Here is a 16546-nt window from a genome sequence, read left to right as displayed (position 1 = left end):
GGCTTTTTTTTTTTTTTTTTTTTTTTTTTTTTTGCGGTATGCGGGCCTCTCACTATTGTGGCCTCTCCTGTTGCAGAGCACAAGCTCCAGACGCGCAGGCTCAGCGGCCATGGCTCACGGCCCCAGCTGCTCCGCAGCATGTGGGATCTTCCCGGACCGGGACACGAACCCATGTCCCCTGCATCGGCAGGTGGACTCTCAACCACTGCGCCACCAGGGAAGCCCTAGATAGGCTTTTTTTTTTTTTTTAATATTTATTTATTTGGCTCTGGGTCTTAGTTGTGGCACTCAGGATCTTCGCTGGGCCATGAGAGATCTTCAGTTGCAGCATGCAGGATCTTTTAGTTTGGCATGAAGGATCAAACCCGGGCCCTCCTGCATTGAGAGAGCAGAGTCTTAACCATTGGACCACCAGGAGAGTCCCTGGATAGGCTTTCTAAAATGCATATCTATCCTTGACTCTTTCCACTTTCCAGTCTCTCAGTGGTACCCTGGATAGTCAAGTTCACATTCCCATATGTGGCATACAAGGCCCTTGACGATCAGCCCAGGAGAGCCTCCTATGCCTCTGCTTTATAGATCTACTAGCAGCTCCCTCCTTTTTCTTCTTCTGAGCCTGCACACTGGCTGTTCTTTCCATCTTACTTCATGTAACAGCCTCCATAACTAGATGCTTGAGATCCTTGAGGGCAGGGACATATTTTCTTCAACTTATGTCCCCGTGCCTAGAACAATGCTCTGCTCTTAGTAGGCATGCAGCAAATGTTTGTTGAATGAATTCATGAATGAATAAATTCTAATATGAATGACTGGGTGTCACTCAGCTTAAAAGTGATGAAACAGTTGGGATTCCCACTCAATACCATTCCTTTATTCAACAAATTTTTTTTTTTTTTTTTTGGCTGCACAGTATGTGGATCCTATTTCCCTGACCAGAGATTAAACCCGTGCCCAAAGTGGAAGCAGGGAGTCTTAACAACTGGACCACCAGGGAAGTCCTATTTAACAAATTATTTATTAAGCTTTTATTATAAGCCAGGTATGGGGCTAGGTGCTGGCTATATGGCACAGAACAAAATGAACAGAATCCCTGCCCTCCTGAAGCTTATATGTTATCTGGTATCAAAATTCATGTCTTTTGCAAGTACACCAAACTCTATAGCAATGAACTTCACTACAGTCTATTTAAAGTGTCTTGAAGCTGCCAGGATAACATGATGCATATTTCAGGGATGGAAAGTAAGGTTCAAATTCTAAGTGTGGCAGGAATTCAGAAAAAACCAAGTGTTAGGTGTGAGGTGGGATTTGATAGGCCCTTAAAGACTTTTTTTTTTTTGGCCATACGGCTTGCAGGATCCTAGTTCCCCAACCAGGGATTGAACTCGGGGCCCTGGCAGGGATAGCACTGAGTCCAAACCACTGGACCGACAGGGAATTCCCTTATTAAAAAGGAAGGAGAGTAGAGAACATGGGAACAATGCAAGTATTGATAGAAAGAAGCATAGCACGTTTATGGGCACAAGAAGTCTGGATTCTGGATATTGAATGGGAAGATCAAGGGTTCTCTAATTGGAGTGGGGTATCTCTAAGGTATGAGGAGTTTTAAGAAAATCAATTCACAGATCCTCAACTTCCAAGTGTTCTCTTTACCAAAGCTGCTTTCTTCCTTCACAGTTCCACCTCCTCTACTTGCAGTGGCAAGCAAGGTTCACCACTCACCCATCCAGTATCTTTTAGGAGTGGACAATCCAGAGGGGTCAAATTCCTGAAACACTAAACATAGCAACGATTCGAAATGCTAGTGTAGGACTGTGGGTGCTGAGAAAGTGAATGGCTCAAAAGTCAGACAAAAAATTCCTTTCGTTTTCAAGTCAGCAGGTTTCCAAATCTTTGCTTTCAAAACTTGGAAGGAGGGGCTTCGCTGGTGGCTCAGTGGTTAAGAATCTGTCTGCCAATGCAGGGTCACAGGTGCGAGCCCTGGTCCGGGAAGATCCCACATGCCGCGGAGCAACTAAGCCCGTGCACCACAACTACTCAGCCTGTGCTCTAGAGCCCGTGAGCGCCCACGTGCCTAGAGCCCATGCTCCGTGACAAGAGAAGGCACCGCAATGAGAAGCCCACACACCGCAAGGAAGAGTAGCCCCCGCTCACCGCAACTAGAGAAAGTCCGCGCGCAGCAACGAAGACCCAACGCAGCCAAAAATAAATAAAAATTTTTAAAAAAATGAAGTATAATTAATTTACAATGTTGTATTACTTTCAGGTGTACAGCAAAGTGATTCAGTTATATATATTCTTTTTCAGATTATTTTCCATTATAGGTTATTACAAGATATTGAATATAGTTCCCTGTGCTATACAGTAGGTTTATCTATTTGTTCATGTATTTTTTAAATACATTTATTTATTTATTTTTATTTATTTATCTTTGGCTGCACTGGGTCTTCGTTGCTGTCCGTGGGGTTTCTCTAGCTGCGGCGAGCAGGGGCTAGTGTTTGTTGCGGTGCGTGGGCTTCTCATTGCGGTGTCTTCTCTTGTTGCGGAGCACAGGCTCTAGGCATGTGGGCTTCAGTAGTTGCAGCACGCAGGCTCAGTAGTTGTGGTGCTCGGGCTTAGCTGCTCCGCGGCACGTGGGATCTTCCCGGACCAGGGCTCACACCCATGTCCCCTGCATTGGCAGGTGGATTCTTAACCACTGCGCCACCAGGGAAGCCCTGTTCATGTATTTTTAAGATGGATGATGGTGAACATCAAATCTCTATGGGTTCTGAGTCTTAGTCAATACATTTAAAAGGGTAATATAGTAGTTTTATATTAAAATATTAATGTTTATAAAATAGTAGAAATTACATCCATACTCTGCAACTACTAAGTTTTAAACTAATATGAAATATATTAGATGTCACCTTAAAAATGTACAAGGAGCTGCATTAGTTCTTATATATTCTTTTAGGGGTAGCGGGGCAAAAATTTTGAGGACTACTAACTATGAGGTAGAATGAGGCCTGATTAGAGACATTCTTGGAAGCCAGGTAGTGTTTAAACTTGAGGTGGCAAGCCAATTCCTAAGTCTTGGTTTCCTCATCTGTAAATGGGGTCCATTCCAGGCTTTTTAACATTCTATGATGGGACACAGGAGGTATTGCTGGTTGCGGTGTGACAGTGAAAGGAAGCTCACCCTGAATCCACATCAGGACTGGCATGAGAAGCTGTCGGTCTGGTGGGACATTATCGGGTGCAGAAGAAGATATTTTGCCATCTTTTTTTTTTTTTTTTTTTTTGCGGTACGCGGGCCTGTCACTGCTGTGGCCTCTCCTGTTGCGGAGCACAGGCTCCGGACGCGCAGGCTCAGTGGCCATGGCTCATGGGCCCAGCCGCTCCACGGCATGTGGGATCTTCCCGGATCGGGACACAAACCCGCGTCCCCTGCATCGGCAGGTGGACTCTCAACCACTACACCACCAGGGAAGCCCTGCAGTCTTTTAATTCCAGGGTTATAAAAGAACTCCTTTGTCCTTACAAACATCCTGGACGAAGGAGAGTGTATCCAGTCTCTGATACCTTCATAGATCCCTATAAGCTCTGGGGGCCATGTGGAAAATACAGCCACTGTGGCCCCAGGTCACCCGTGAGGGTTGGGGAGGTTGGGCAACTGGCTGGAATGCAAGTGGTTTGTTGCAAACTGTTGCCAGGATATGCAAGGCGCCTCTTCCTCAAGACCAGTGTCTATCCAGGCCAAAGAGGTGCCAGCTGAAAGTTGCCTCTCTGGCCCCTGCTGTAGGTGAGAGGGTGAGGAAGAGGAACGCTGAAGAGGCCGTTCTCAGGAGGCTAAGGAGGCCTCCACCTGCTGGCTGGAGCTTGAAATGGCTGTGGAGGAGACCGGATCTAATTCAAAGCTGGTCTAGCCTTATTCTACACTGTAAGTTATTGTTCAGTTACACTGTAATTGGGCATCCGAGCAGGTTTTGGTAGCTGAGCTCTCTGGCTGGTCTGAAAAGGGTTGCAGAGGCTTGGCAGGGACCAACTTTTCCCACTGTGAGCTGTGCCTGTGGGCAAATCTAGTCAAAATGAAGATTTGGGGAAGCTGTGTTAGTCTGTTTTAGATTCAAGTAATAGAAACTAACTGATTTAAGTTTAAAATATATGTATAGGACTTCCCTGGTGGCGCAGTGGTTGGGAGTCCGGCTGCCGATGCAGGGGACATGGGCTCGTGCCCTGGTCCAGGAAGATCCCACATGCCGCGGAGCGGCTAGGCCCGTGAGCCATGGCCACTGAGCCTGCGCGTCCAGAGCCTGTGCTCCGCAATGGGAGAGGCCACAGAAGTGAGAGGCCCGCGTACCGCAAAAATAAAAATAAAATAAAATATATGTACATATTTTTATATATCCGTTTAATATGAAAATGAAATGAGCTGAAAAATGTAGTATTTTAACAGTGCTCCCAGAATTTCTTTTAGGGAAGGAGCTGTCTTTATTAGGGGAAATGAGACTTTTAGGGAGGAGAAAGTGAAATCTCTAGGGCATGAGTGTTGGCAGGAACTCTAGCAATGAAGAGATGTGCCTGGAAAGCGGGAAGGATTTGTTTTCTCTCTGGAGAGAATGGGATAGAGGAGAGAATGGTGGGGCAGGGAGGAGAGGTAGTAATTTGGGAAAAGACCAGGCTCTAAGGAGTGAACAGCCAGTCAGAAAACCTCAACGCCGCCAGTGCAGAAAGGACTTTAAAAAAATGTCAGCTGTGTGAGTTTAAACTGTTTGCAATGCATCACGTGACCCTTCCCCAGGGCCCAGAGCATCATAACATCTATACCCATGAATGTTTTGTGTGGGAAGAAGTGTGGGCAGTCCTCAGGAAGGGCTGAGTTTCATCTCTACATTTCTGAACTGTGTGACTGCGACAGCCTGGCAGAAGCTGGAGCCTGGAGGCAGAGAGATTTAGGAGAATATAAATCCCTGAGAAATTCGCAGAAATCTTAGGGATGGCTTTGGCTTCCACAACCCATTTTTTCTTCCATCTCAAAGGCAAGGAGGTTGACATCTGAATTACAAAAGTACTGCGCCGGGAATTCCCTGTCGGTCCAGTGGTTAGGACTCTGCCACTGCAGGGGTTATGGTCCCTGGTAGGGGAATTAAGATCCCCACATGCTGCAGCAAAAAAAAAAAAAGTACTGCACATTCATTTCAAAAAGTAGAAAAAAAAGAAGCAGAAAGAAAAAAAAAAGCACTCGTAGTTCTACTATCCAGATATCTAGGAGTGTAGGAGAGGGGGAGAGGTAATCTTTATTTTAAAGATGATGGAAAGGAGGAAGTTACCCATTGATCATACACCAATACCCATTGATCAAGTTTTGTTCATTGCCAGATGGCAAACCCATCTTCTTCTCCCATACTGCCCTCCAGCTGCTGGGTACCTTTTTATGGTATATCTGAAGGTTGGAATAACACGTCTCCTCCAGGTCCTAAAGACCTGGGTTAAGAAGCGAGAACAGAATTTTCTACAACAGTAAGGAGGGTGCTCCCCATTTAGGTGGGCAAGTGTATTAGATAAATAGGAAGATAGGTAAGAAATCCAGAACCATAAATTTCTAGTTGCAGAAGCCTCTTGAGGGAGCAAGGCCCTTTTGTGAAAATTACAGGGAGCACAGTCTTTTCCAGTGGAATTTGGATATCCAGGTTCTAACCTCAGCATTGCTTCTCACTGCAAGTCACGCACCTTTTCTGGGACAGTGTCTTCACTGGAAGTTTGAGGAGACTGTACGAGATGATCTCTAAGTTCCCTTCCAGCCTTAAATTCTCTTTTGTGATACTTGCCAGACTTGCTTTACTGGCCCTGGAGCTTCCTCCCCAGCTTCTCCTTGAGCTGCTGCGCCCTCGTCCCGCACCAGAGGACGCTGCAGGCGGGCCCGGGTCAGCGTGCTGGTGGGCGGAGTGGCAGAATCAGGGGCGACTCTAGGAGGCGCGGTGATTGGCCGCGACCGGGGCGGAAGGGGGCGTGGAGAGGGGAGGGGAGGAGCTGCGCGGTGACGTCACTCTTGTGGGGCGGGGCCAGGAGGCGCAGCGTGTGACGCCGCGGCCGCCGCGGCCGCCGCGGATCTGGGGATTAATGGGAAAAGTTTTGGCAGGAGCCGAAGGATCCTACGGAGCCTGCGGGACGGCGGCGGTGGCGCGGAGGGCAGCCAGAACAGGTCAGTCCGGGTCCGGGGAAGCGGGTAGGCAAGCAGCGAAGGGAAGCAGCGGGCCCGGGCTGAGGCGGGCAACGCGGCTGGGGCGGAAGGCCCGGCGGGGAGTGGAGTGGGGAGAGTCGCAGGGGTCGGCTGACGGAGCGGCTGCCGCTTCCTGTCGCTCTGGCCCGGGCGGGTCGCGGTCGTCCGTTGCTCTCCTGGCACCCCGCCCCGCTTCTCCTGCTCCCCCAGCCTTTGGACGCCTATCAATATTTGAGCCCGAACCACAGGCCTCCCCCCAACCCCCAGACTCTGTGCCCCCTTTTGGGCCTCGTGTCTCCGTCTCCTCCCACTTCTGTGTTCTGAGAGCCCCATCCCAGGCTCTAGGTCCTCTCCCACTACCCACCCTTGTCTCTGATCTCTTCTTTCATATCTTCTCTGGTGTCCTCAAATTCATTGCCCTCTCTACCCAGGGTCTCCTTGGAGATCTTCTCTGTCCCCCTCGTTATCCTTGTCTCCTGTCTTCGTCCTCCCAACCTTGACCTGTGTCTTCTCTCTCTTTTCCCATCCCTGTTCTCTCCTTCCCGCGTTGCCTGGCCCCTCTCAGTATCACGCCCCCCCATCTTCCTCGCGGTGTTACCGGGCTTTTTCAGCCCGTGCCTGCAATCCCTGTCTACCTAAGCCCCTCCTACCCAGGTTCCCCCCAGAAGCCCTGTTTTTGCCCCACTCTCTGATTTCTTTCCAATCAGCCATGCCCTCTGCATTCCTATCATCCACCTCCCCTTCCTTCCCAGTTCCTTGCCTCTGCTTCTGGGAGAAGCATTAGCTGCAGACACTACTTTGCTTTCCCATGACCCGCAGTTGAGATACCTGTGGAGTGGGCGTGTGGGTGTTCAGCCCCTGATTGAAGTAAGGCGCTGAATGTCTGAGGTAAATAGCAGGTAATGTTTGTGTGGGAGAATTTACTGGGGTGTTGCATCAGGGATAATGTCCAATTTGTAGACCATTCTTCCAATCTCAGCTTTCGTACTTCCCCTTTATGGGTCTGTTGACTTCCAGGAACCTTTGAGGAGAGATCAGCCGCTGAATTGGGTGTATGCCAGGGATAGCTGGAGGCCTCATCCAACTCTTTTCCCCTTCCAGGAAACAGGGCTTTGTGGCTTTACACTCTGGATATACTGTACACCTTTAAACCATGATACCTCAGCCTATCTCTGCCCTGATTCCCACCCTCTACCCTATGCCCTATCTCAGAGAGCTAAGAGAAGTCTCCAGAATCTATGCCCCAGAGAATGCCTGTGGTCCTCAACCTTTTCCTCCGTACTGGCTCCAGAACATTTTTTTTCCTGTTTGAGTTTTTAAATAGATTGCCAGCCTGATAGCCCTGGGGCTGGCAGGTAGCTGTCCCTTTTAGTTATTGGTGACTCGAACCACCTGCTGATTTTTCCCTCACGCATCTCTGAATGTGTCTGGGGCTTCTGATGTCGATAACTGAGCAGGTTCTCTTGAAGGTTCTTCTCCCTCTGTTTTCCTTGGGAGCTTCATTTCCTGTGGCTCTAAGAGAGAGAGGCTGACACTGAAGTCCTGTTCCCTTTGCCCAGGCGTAGCCAGTCAGTATCTGCCTGGACAGGTTGTGGGGCTGCATTAGGAAGATGGTGTCAGGAACTTGAGTTGCTTCCAGTCACAGAGATCATCCTCTTTGTGGCTAGAGAACCCACCACCTTCACGGTGCTTCTGGATCTTTAACCTTCTTGCCAGACTGAAAGTTCTTTACAGATGCGTTCAATTTGAGCTCCTTTATTTGGCGTTGGTCCCCTAGAGAGATCTTCAGGAAATAACATATCCTATATTTCTGCCCAATCTGATTTTGGAGGATTCTGAAAGCGTGACCCACTCTCAGTTCAGAAATGAAGGCCTGTTGTTTCACCGGGCTCCAGGTTTCTAGGTCTCCTCTTTTGAGGATCGTGCTCTCTGTCTTTGAGCCAGAATTGGACAGAATTGGCAGCCTTCAGGAACTGTGGTGGAGAGCCAACTGAAACAACCAGACCAGACTTTACAGTTTTGGAACCCTCTTGTGCACAGACCCTTTTCTGTGAAAGGAGTAGGGTCGTGGATGGCTGAGCCAGTGCCCTCTCCACTAACCCTTTGAGTCCTCTCCCAAGCAGCACTTGGGCGGTGGGGGGAATAGGGCAGACTGGACCAAAAGGGGTTCCTTGTTCCAATGGAAAACATCCCTTTGGGGCTTTAATGGGTCATTCTGATGAAGTTGGGGTTGTGTATTTGGTGGTGATTTAGTCCAGCCTGTGGCTCCCCAGGACTTTACCTGACTCTTTGGAGCCGTTTGCTACTCCTCTGTCTGCTTACCCATTGATAGCGCTCTCTACTGAGGCAGCAGGTGAGAAGGGCTTGAGAGGATGTCAGGCCCAGGCCTTGGAGAGCAGCTTGTTCACCAGAAGCTCTGGCCAGATAGCTTCTTGCAGTTTGTCCACCGCGTCATCTTCCATGTGGGTAGTCATGATCATCAATTACCAAGTGCCCATTCGGTGATGCTGGCAGAGCTTGGGTCAGCCTGCCTCTCTTTTTCAAAGGGGTGGGCAGACAGGCCCCTGACATTATCCTACAGATGGTGTAGCCCATTAAGTCCTTAGTTTAACGAACCGCTCGTTTGTTTGGCTGCCTTTCTCCTTGCTTTCCTCCTCCTTTGGTGTGTGCCTCCACCCACTCAGGAAGAATTGCCCTCACTCAGCCTTCCAGCCTCACCTGTGGTCCCTCAGACCCCATCCCCCAGGGCCTGGTGAGAGGACAGCCATTGTCGGGCACTGGCCTGGGAAGCTGGTAGGCCTCTTCCTTGGTTAGAATGCAGATGTCCTGGCTGTTGTGCAAGCTGTCCTCAGGGCCCATGGCTCCTGGCATGTCCTGGGATGGCGCAGCTTCTCTCCGGAGGGGCTGGCCCTGTCGCTTCTAAAGGCTTCAGCTGTAGTCTGTCACCAAATACAGAGGCCCACCTCTTAGGGTGTTACCTGCGGACTGGGAAGCTAAACTACAGGCCCTCCTCTGTGCCTTTGGATCCAGAGCGAGGAGCCACTTGCAGCTGAGTTCTGTGGTGTCAGGAGAGCTAGGCACTTGCTTGAGCCTGGCAGGGAGGAAATGGCCCCTTGTATCAGGTTTCAGATATGTGGGTCTTCTTCCTTGGCATATGGTTCTTGGCCTTCACAGCTCAGAGGCTGGTGATTAGGGTGTGACTCCAGTGCCGTCTCTACTGGGCTTTGGTCAAAGAATCAAGCATGACTCAGGGCGTCTGCATTTAGGAGCTGCCACCTGTGGGGGGGTGTTGGGCTCCGGCTTCTTCTTCACCTTGCCAGCTCTTCCTGCCCCATGCTGATAGAATCAGCAAAGCCGGTGTCTGCTTACTTGGAAGTAAGCAGACTACTTCCAGGGTTGGGAAATATTTGCTGACTCAGGCTCAGAATCACAACATCTGGGGCGGTGGGGGGAGCGGGGGTGAGGGACAGAGGAGGAGCCAGCTTGCCTTAGGAGCACTCTCTGAGCCCTGATGTTTAATTATAATGTATCAGAGCTGCTTTTCTGACCCCTGGTGCCTCTCAGCTAAAGATGTTGGCTTTCTTTCTATCCCGCAGCGTTGCATGGTGTTTTGGGGTATGCACGTGGTACTCACGCAGTGGCTTCTGTTCACCGACAGATGAGGACAGATGCACCAAAGAGGTAATCCCATTTTCCTTACCCAGGGGCCTCTGACAACTGACGGACACATTTCAGATGAAATGGTTTCACTAGTGCTGAGTCCCAGATCCCAGGAGCCTGTCACTGCATCTGATACTTGCACATAGTGGGAACTTATTAAATAATTATTGATTCTATGGCTTATGTGGTTTTTTTTGAGGAGCATTAAGATTTTCACCTTTACACCCACTGAAACATAGACTCCACAAGGGCGGGGACTTATTTTGTGTCCTGTTGTGTCTAGGACAGTGTCTGGCACAGAGGAGATGCTAAGTATTTGTTGAATGAATAAATGTACAGGGGCTTCCCTGGTGGCGCAGTGGTTGAGAGTCCGCCTGCCGATGCAGGGGACACAGGTTCGTGCCCCGGTCCGGGAAGATCCCACATGCCGCGGAGTGGCTGGGCCTGTGAGCCATGGCCGCTGAGCCTGCGCGTCCGGAGCCTGTGCTCCGCAGCAGGAGAGGCCACAGCAGTGAGAGGCCCGCGTACCGCAAAATAAAAAAAAATAAAAAATAAAGAAAGAAATGTACAGACTTTCTTCTCTGCCCATATTATTTGGGTGCCAGGCCACAAAGATAGTGTCCATCTTTTTCTTTCATTTAAATAACAAATGTTTTGGGGTGCCTGCTATGTGCCAGGTACATTACTAGGCACTTGGAAAATGATGACAGTGAAAAACCAGATTCTGTCCCTGTCTCATGGGTCTGTAGTTTGGTGGCATGTATGAGAGAGTGCTGGGCATGATACACGGAATTGTTTCTTCCATCTCTGCTGGGATATCGGGTCCTCACGAGAGTCAGAACAATGCTCTGTGCTTTGCATTGCTGTTTCCCTGTTTGCTCTCAGGATGCCTGGCAGGTTTTGTAAACTCTCGGAAGGGGAGCTCCAGGGAATTTGATGTTCGTTGTCCCAACTATCTGGGAAGCCAGGCCATGGTGGGGTCCCTGCTGGGGGCCAGGGGAAACGTGGGGCTCCTCTCTGATTTGTTTTAGTCTCTGAAGCTCAGTGGTTCTACTAGCTGTTTATGGGCTTCACTTCCCTTTCTCTGCCTTTAACACCCCGTGAGTTTTCCTGTTGCCAAACAGGGTGCTGAGCCCATGTGTCTGTCAGTCTGCAGGGGTCGGGTTGTTTGTGGATCTTGCAGGAAGGCCTGAGGCGGGGGCCCCTCCTGTTCTGAAACCCATACCAAGTTCTTTCCTCTGAAGGAAATGTGAAGGCGGAAGAAGGAGGGTTTGGGAGGCTTCTGAGGTTCTCTGAGAGGAGACGAGAGAGAAGTTCTCCCTGAGTAGGGAGAGCTGCTGCATGGACTCGATTCGCTTTGTCGTTTGTTTGAGCAGCAGCTAGCCACAGTGGCACCTGTTGTCCATGTCCAGGGTCGGTTGTCCTGTCCATCCCTTAGCTTTGAGCTCCCAGCCCCAGCTAGAAGTTTTCTTTCTTAGTTTCCACTGGCAAAGATGAGGCTGTAGCTTTATCAGATTTTTTCAGTGTTAATCTCAAAAAACTGGTGTTGTCATCTTAGTCTTTCCCATCTGAGGCACTTTTGTGGGCCAGGTGCTGTGACAGATGGTTTCAGACGTAGTCCTTGGCTGTCCCCATGGCCCAAGTGAGTGAAACCTAGTTGGTGAGAGAAGATATATGCACAGAAATATTTTTTAGACATTAGAGACTCAGTGGGTACTAAAAGCATGGTGCTGTACAAGGATACTCATTTATAGGAGCAAGTCATCCCTGAGGATTGGCTTTGTTCCTGAAGAAACTGGGTGTCAGATTGGCCACCTTGAAAGAAAGCCCGTTTATTTTGAAGTCAACTTTATGCTCTTAAAAACTGTTAAGGGGGCTTCCCTGGAGGCACAGTGGTTAAGCATCCGCCTGCCAATGCAGGGGACACGGGTTCAAGCCCTGGTCCGGGAAGATGCCACATGCCACGGAGCAGCAAAGCGGGTGTGCCACAACTACTGAGCCTGTGCTCTAGAGCCCGAGAGCCACAACTACTGAGCCCGCACGCCTAAAGCCCATGTTCTGCAACAAGAGAAGCCACTGCAATGAGAAGCCCGCTCACCGCAACAAAGAGTAACCCCCGCTCACCGCAAGTAGAGAAAGCCCGCACGCAGCAACGAAGACCCAACGCAGCCAAAAATAAAAAAATTTGTTTAAAAAAACTATTAAACAAAAAAATTGTTAAGGACCTCAAGAACTTTTGTTTACTGTATTAGAAATTAAAACTGAGGCAGTTTTAAAAATTACAAATTTATGAATTCATTTGATATAATAATAAATCCATTACATTTATCATAAATGACATTTTTAATGAAAAATAGCTATTTTCCAAAACAAAAATGTTGAGAGGAGTGACATTGTTTTACATTTTTGCTAATGTCTGGTTTAATAGAAGAGAACTGGATTCTCATAACTGTTTCTGTGTTCAGTCTCTTTTTTTTTTTTTTTTTTTTTTTTTTTTGCGGTACATGGGCCTCTCACTGTCGTGGCCTCTCCCGTTGCGGAGCACAGGCTCCGGACGCGCAGGCTCAGCGGCCATGGCTCACGGGCCCAGCCGCTCCGCGGCATGTGGGATCTTCCCAGACTGGGGCACGAACCCGTGTCCCCTGCATCGGCAGGCGGACTCTCAACCACTGCACCACCAGGGAAACCCTGTGTTCAGTCTCTTTAAGTACATTGTTTTAGCTGAAGGATATGAAGAAAATCTGGCTGCACACAGATATGTAATTGAGAAGGAGAGGGATATTTTAGTAGCTTTTGCAGATAATTGTGGATATTTTTCTTTGTTACTATACCAAAACTGGATGAGTGGTAGTTTCTTAAAGGTTAGTTGGAATGTGGACTCTGAAATCTTATCAACAAACTTTTCATACTTTGTGACATTATAATCCATTGGCCCATCTGGCACTTTGAATGGATCTTTTACTTTGAATTGGTCATTGGGAAATAATTGGTTTACTGAGTTATATAGATCTAAATGTTGACATGCTTCATTTTACAATGTCAGTAAATCATACTAAGACCACTGCTCTCATCAGAAAAGCCTTCAAGTACTGGGAAGCTGTGAAGCTCACAACGGTGGATACAAGTTTTCCATAATTTGAATTTTCTCTTGAAAGCTTGCTTTTTATTGTTTGTAACATACTGTCAGTTTCTTTTCTTGAAGTGACAGTCTCACTTCATTCATTTCCAAGAGAAAGTTTGTCAAATACCCAATATAAATAATCATAATTAATTTGTCTATTATTCTTTTCTTTCAAGTAAAAAAGGTGTTTCATGAAAAAAATGGCTAGTTTAGCTTGCAACTCAAACAATTGCACAATTGCTTTTTCTTGAAACAATCATGGAACTCCTGTTTGTTTTGTTACATAGGATATTTAAAAGACATGTACTCCGGGGACTTCCTTGGTGGTCCAGTGGTTAAGACTCTGGGCTTCCACTGCAGGGGGCACAGGTTTAATCCCTGGTTGGAAAACTAAGATCCCACATGCTGTGTGGCGTGGCCTGCAAAAAATAAATAAATAAAATAAAAATAAAAGACATGTATTCAAGGGTCATGATTTAATAAAGTTAGTTTTTATTGGCTCATCTAGGACATCCTTTGTTTTTTTTTTTTCTTCTGTACGCGGGCCTCTCACTGCTGTGGCCTCTCCTGTTGCGGAGCACAGGCTCCAGACACACAGGCTCAGCGGCCATGGCTCACGGGCCCAGCCGCTCCGCGGCATGTGGGATCTTCCCGGACCAGGGCACGAACCCATGTCCCCTGCATCAGCAGGCGGACTCTCAACCACTGCGCCACCAGGGAAGCCCCTAGGACATTCTTAAGTGGAATTGGCACTTTATTATTTTTAATGATTCTGTGGGTTGACTGGGCTCAGCTGGGCAGTTCTCACTTGGGGTCTTTCATGTTGCTGTAGTCAAGTAGAGGCCAGGGCAGGAGTCATCTGAAGGCTCAGCTGGGCTGGTTGTCCACACTGGCTCCCTCACATGGCTGGCACTGATGCTGGCTGTTGACTAGGGTACCCTACATGTGGCCTCTCCATGTGCCTTGTGCCTTTCACAGCATGGCAGCTGTTCTGAGCAGAAATATCCCAAGAGTGAGTGTATTGAGAGATCCAGGCATAAATAGCAAGGTTTCTTATGGCCTAATCTTGGAAGTCACACAATGTCACTTTGTGTTTTCTTGGTCATAGGACCGGCTCAGATTCAGGAGAGGGCTACATAAGGGTATGAACAACAAGAGGCATGGTTCACTGGGAGGGAGAGAGGCCTCCTTGGAGACCAGCTACTACTTCTTTTTAGCATCCCTTACGTGAGGTAACCTGGCCTGTATATGAATACTTCCAGGAGAAAAGTGTTTTCTCACAATTTCCATTCCTAGAAACCACTGTTAGGAAATTCCTAGTAGGTTGATAGAAGCCATTTAATGCCAGGTGAGGGAATTTATACTCTGTGTTCCTTGGGCAGTGGGTAGCCGTTGATGGTTTTAGAGCAAGGAGTGATTATGTTAATAGTGCAAAAAGGTGGATTAAATGGAGAAAGAATGAAGGTAGGGAGGTTAGGTAGGAGATTACTGCAGTAGTCTAAGTATGAGGAAATTCTTCCTCGTATATAATCTGAGTTCCTCTGGTTGCTGTTAAAATTAATTGATTTTGAACTGTCAGCCATACTGATTAAGTACCCAGAGCATGGGTGGAGTAACACACACACGCACGCACACACGCGTTATTTAGGGATGCTGATACACCAGAGGGCTCACAAAAATAAAAGGGCTCACAAAAATTAAAAGGCAACTAAATTTAGGTTTTATTGTCAAGACACATTAAAAAGTCAATCATAATTTATCAAATAAAAAGTAGGAAAAATAAAGCTTCTTGTAACACCACTGGCAGTGTTTCAAAAACACTTCAGTTTCAGTATCATAGACCATGAGGAAGTGAGGAGAAGAGTGAGAAGAAAGAGGGGGACAAATGAAAGGATGGTGGGGAGAGGGATAAAGAGGAGGAAAGAAGGGGATCGAGGGGGAAAACAGCAAAAAGAGTGATGGAGGATGAGGCTGGAGGAGCCGCTTGAGACCCAACAAAGCCTCTGCTCTCCGCGGGTCTCCAGCCTTAGCGTGGGGCTGGCTGCTTCTGCGGTTCCCGGGGCCCTGGCTGCCAGGTTTAAGCACCTCGTCCTCCTGCCTTGTCTCTGTGACTCTTCTCTGTCTGAAAAGATGCCTGGGGAAGCACAGGAGCTGCGTTGGTGTTGGGCAGACCTGGGTGTGACTCTTAGCGCTCAGTGAGTGGGGTCATGACTTAGAGATCTAGGCACCTCGGTAAGTGCTGGTTTCATGGAGCCGAGGCTCTGGGGGTGCTGAGCTCAGGAAGTGCCTTCCTGCACTGGTTCCCTCCCTGGTTGACACCGGGCCATGGCACTGGAAGCCCAGCCTAAGCACGGGAGTCTTCATCTGCTGCTCGACAGTTCCTGGGGTTCCAGGCAGTGCGTTGCCCTTCTTTTTCTTTCAAGCCCCATCTGCAAAGCCTGACTTCTCCCGGGCCTTGGCGTCATCTCTGCAGCTCTCCCGAGACCATTACTGAATTATCCACAGCTCATAGCCACTCAGCTTCGAAAGAGTTCTCCCATGGGGAGGGTCCTGAAGGGAGAGGCTCCCAGGTGTTATGGGGAAACGACCTCATGTTTAAGTTCATTTCTATATTATTATATTGATAGGTACCTAAAAACAGATTTTCATTTCTTTCATTTGTGATCTGCTGTAACTCTTTGATCCTCGTCACTGCTTTTGGCACTTCCCTCATCCAAGAATTGTGACCTCAGCGGCGTGGAGTTTCTTGGTCATCGCTCTAATGGAAGTACAAGCCAGCTTTGCTCTCCCGGTGGCAGCAGGAGCCAGGCAGGCTGCCCTGCAGGCACAGTCGTCTGCAGGCCCACTCGCCTGATAAACAGGCTGTCCTTGAACTTGCCAGAACCCAGAGATCACTGATCATTCCTTTTTCCAAACAAGCACGCAACCCAGATGGGTTCTCAGAACCCTCCACCCCAGGCAGGTCTCATGGGAAAAAGCTTACCTGCCATCCCTGAACCCGAGCTTGTTCGTCTGACCCACACCATTTCTTTGCAGCTTCCCCTCCTTAAAAGCCTTCAGGACAGTCCAGAGATCCTGCTGGGTTCCCCTTGACCCTCAGCATGTGCATCCTGGGATGAATTTCTGAGTGGTCCATTGGGGACATCAGGTTGGAGAAGAGAAAACTACCCTTCTCTTCTAAGGAGGCCCTCCAAGGACCAAAATGCTCAGTTGCACGAAAATAACTCCCCACTCCCTAGTTACAGCTAAAGAAAGACTCTGGCCCAGGACCTTGCCGAGACTCCCGATCTGACTCTTCTTTCCAATGGACCAGAGGTCTGAACTGTGTTTCTCCCAAACTCTTGGTGCCTGTCTTTCGTGGTGGTGGACTGGGTAGTGGCCCCCAAAGATATCCAGGCCATAATCCCTGGACCCTGTGGATGCTGCCTTGTATGGCAAAATGGACTTTGCAGATGCAACTAAGTTAAGGAACTTGAGGTGGGGAGATTATCCTGGATTATCCTAGTGGGCCCTAAGTGCAATCACAATTGTCCTTTGAAGAGGGAGGCAAAGGGAGATCTGATACA

At 48.6% G+C, this 16546-nt stretch overlaps 1 protein-coding gene across 1 annotated transcript in view; it reads left to right on the top strand.

Annotated features, from left to right (window-relative positions):
* Positions 1-6049: 6049 nt before the first annotated feature.
* Positions 6050-16546, top strand: part of PPARD (peroxisome proliferator activated receptor delta) — a 76446-nt gene continuing 65949 nt past the window's right edge. The window contains exons 1-2 of the mRNA XM_079932864.1: positions 6050-6181; positions 9796-9880. The gene's annotated coding sequence lies outside the window, so the exon portion shown is untranslated. The remainder of the gene's footprint in view (positions 6182-9795; positions 9881-16546) is intronic.

This window comes from Stenella coeruleoalba, assembly GCF_951394435.1.
Source record: "Stenella coeruleoalba genome assembly, chromosome: 10".
NCBI lineage: Eukaryota > Metazoa > Chordata > Mammalia > Artiodactyla > Delphinidae > Stenella > Stenella coeruleoalba.
The sequence above is the reverse complement of the archived record's forward strand: the minus strand, read 5'-3'. Positions and strand labels throughout refer to the sequence as shown.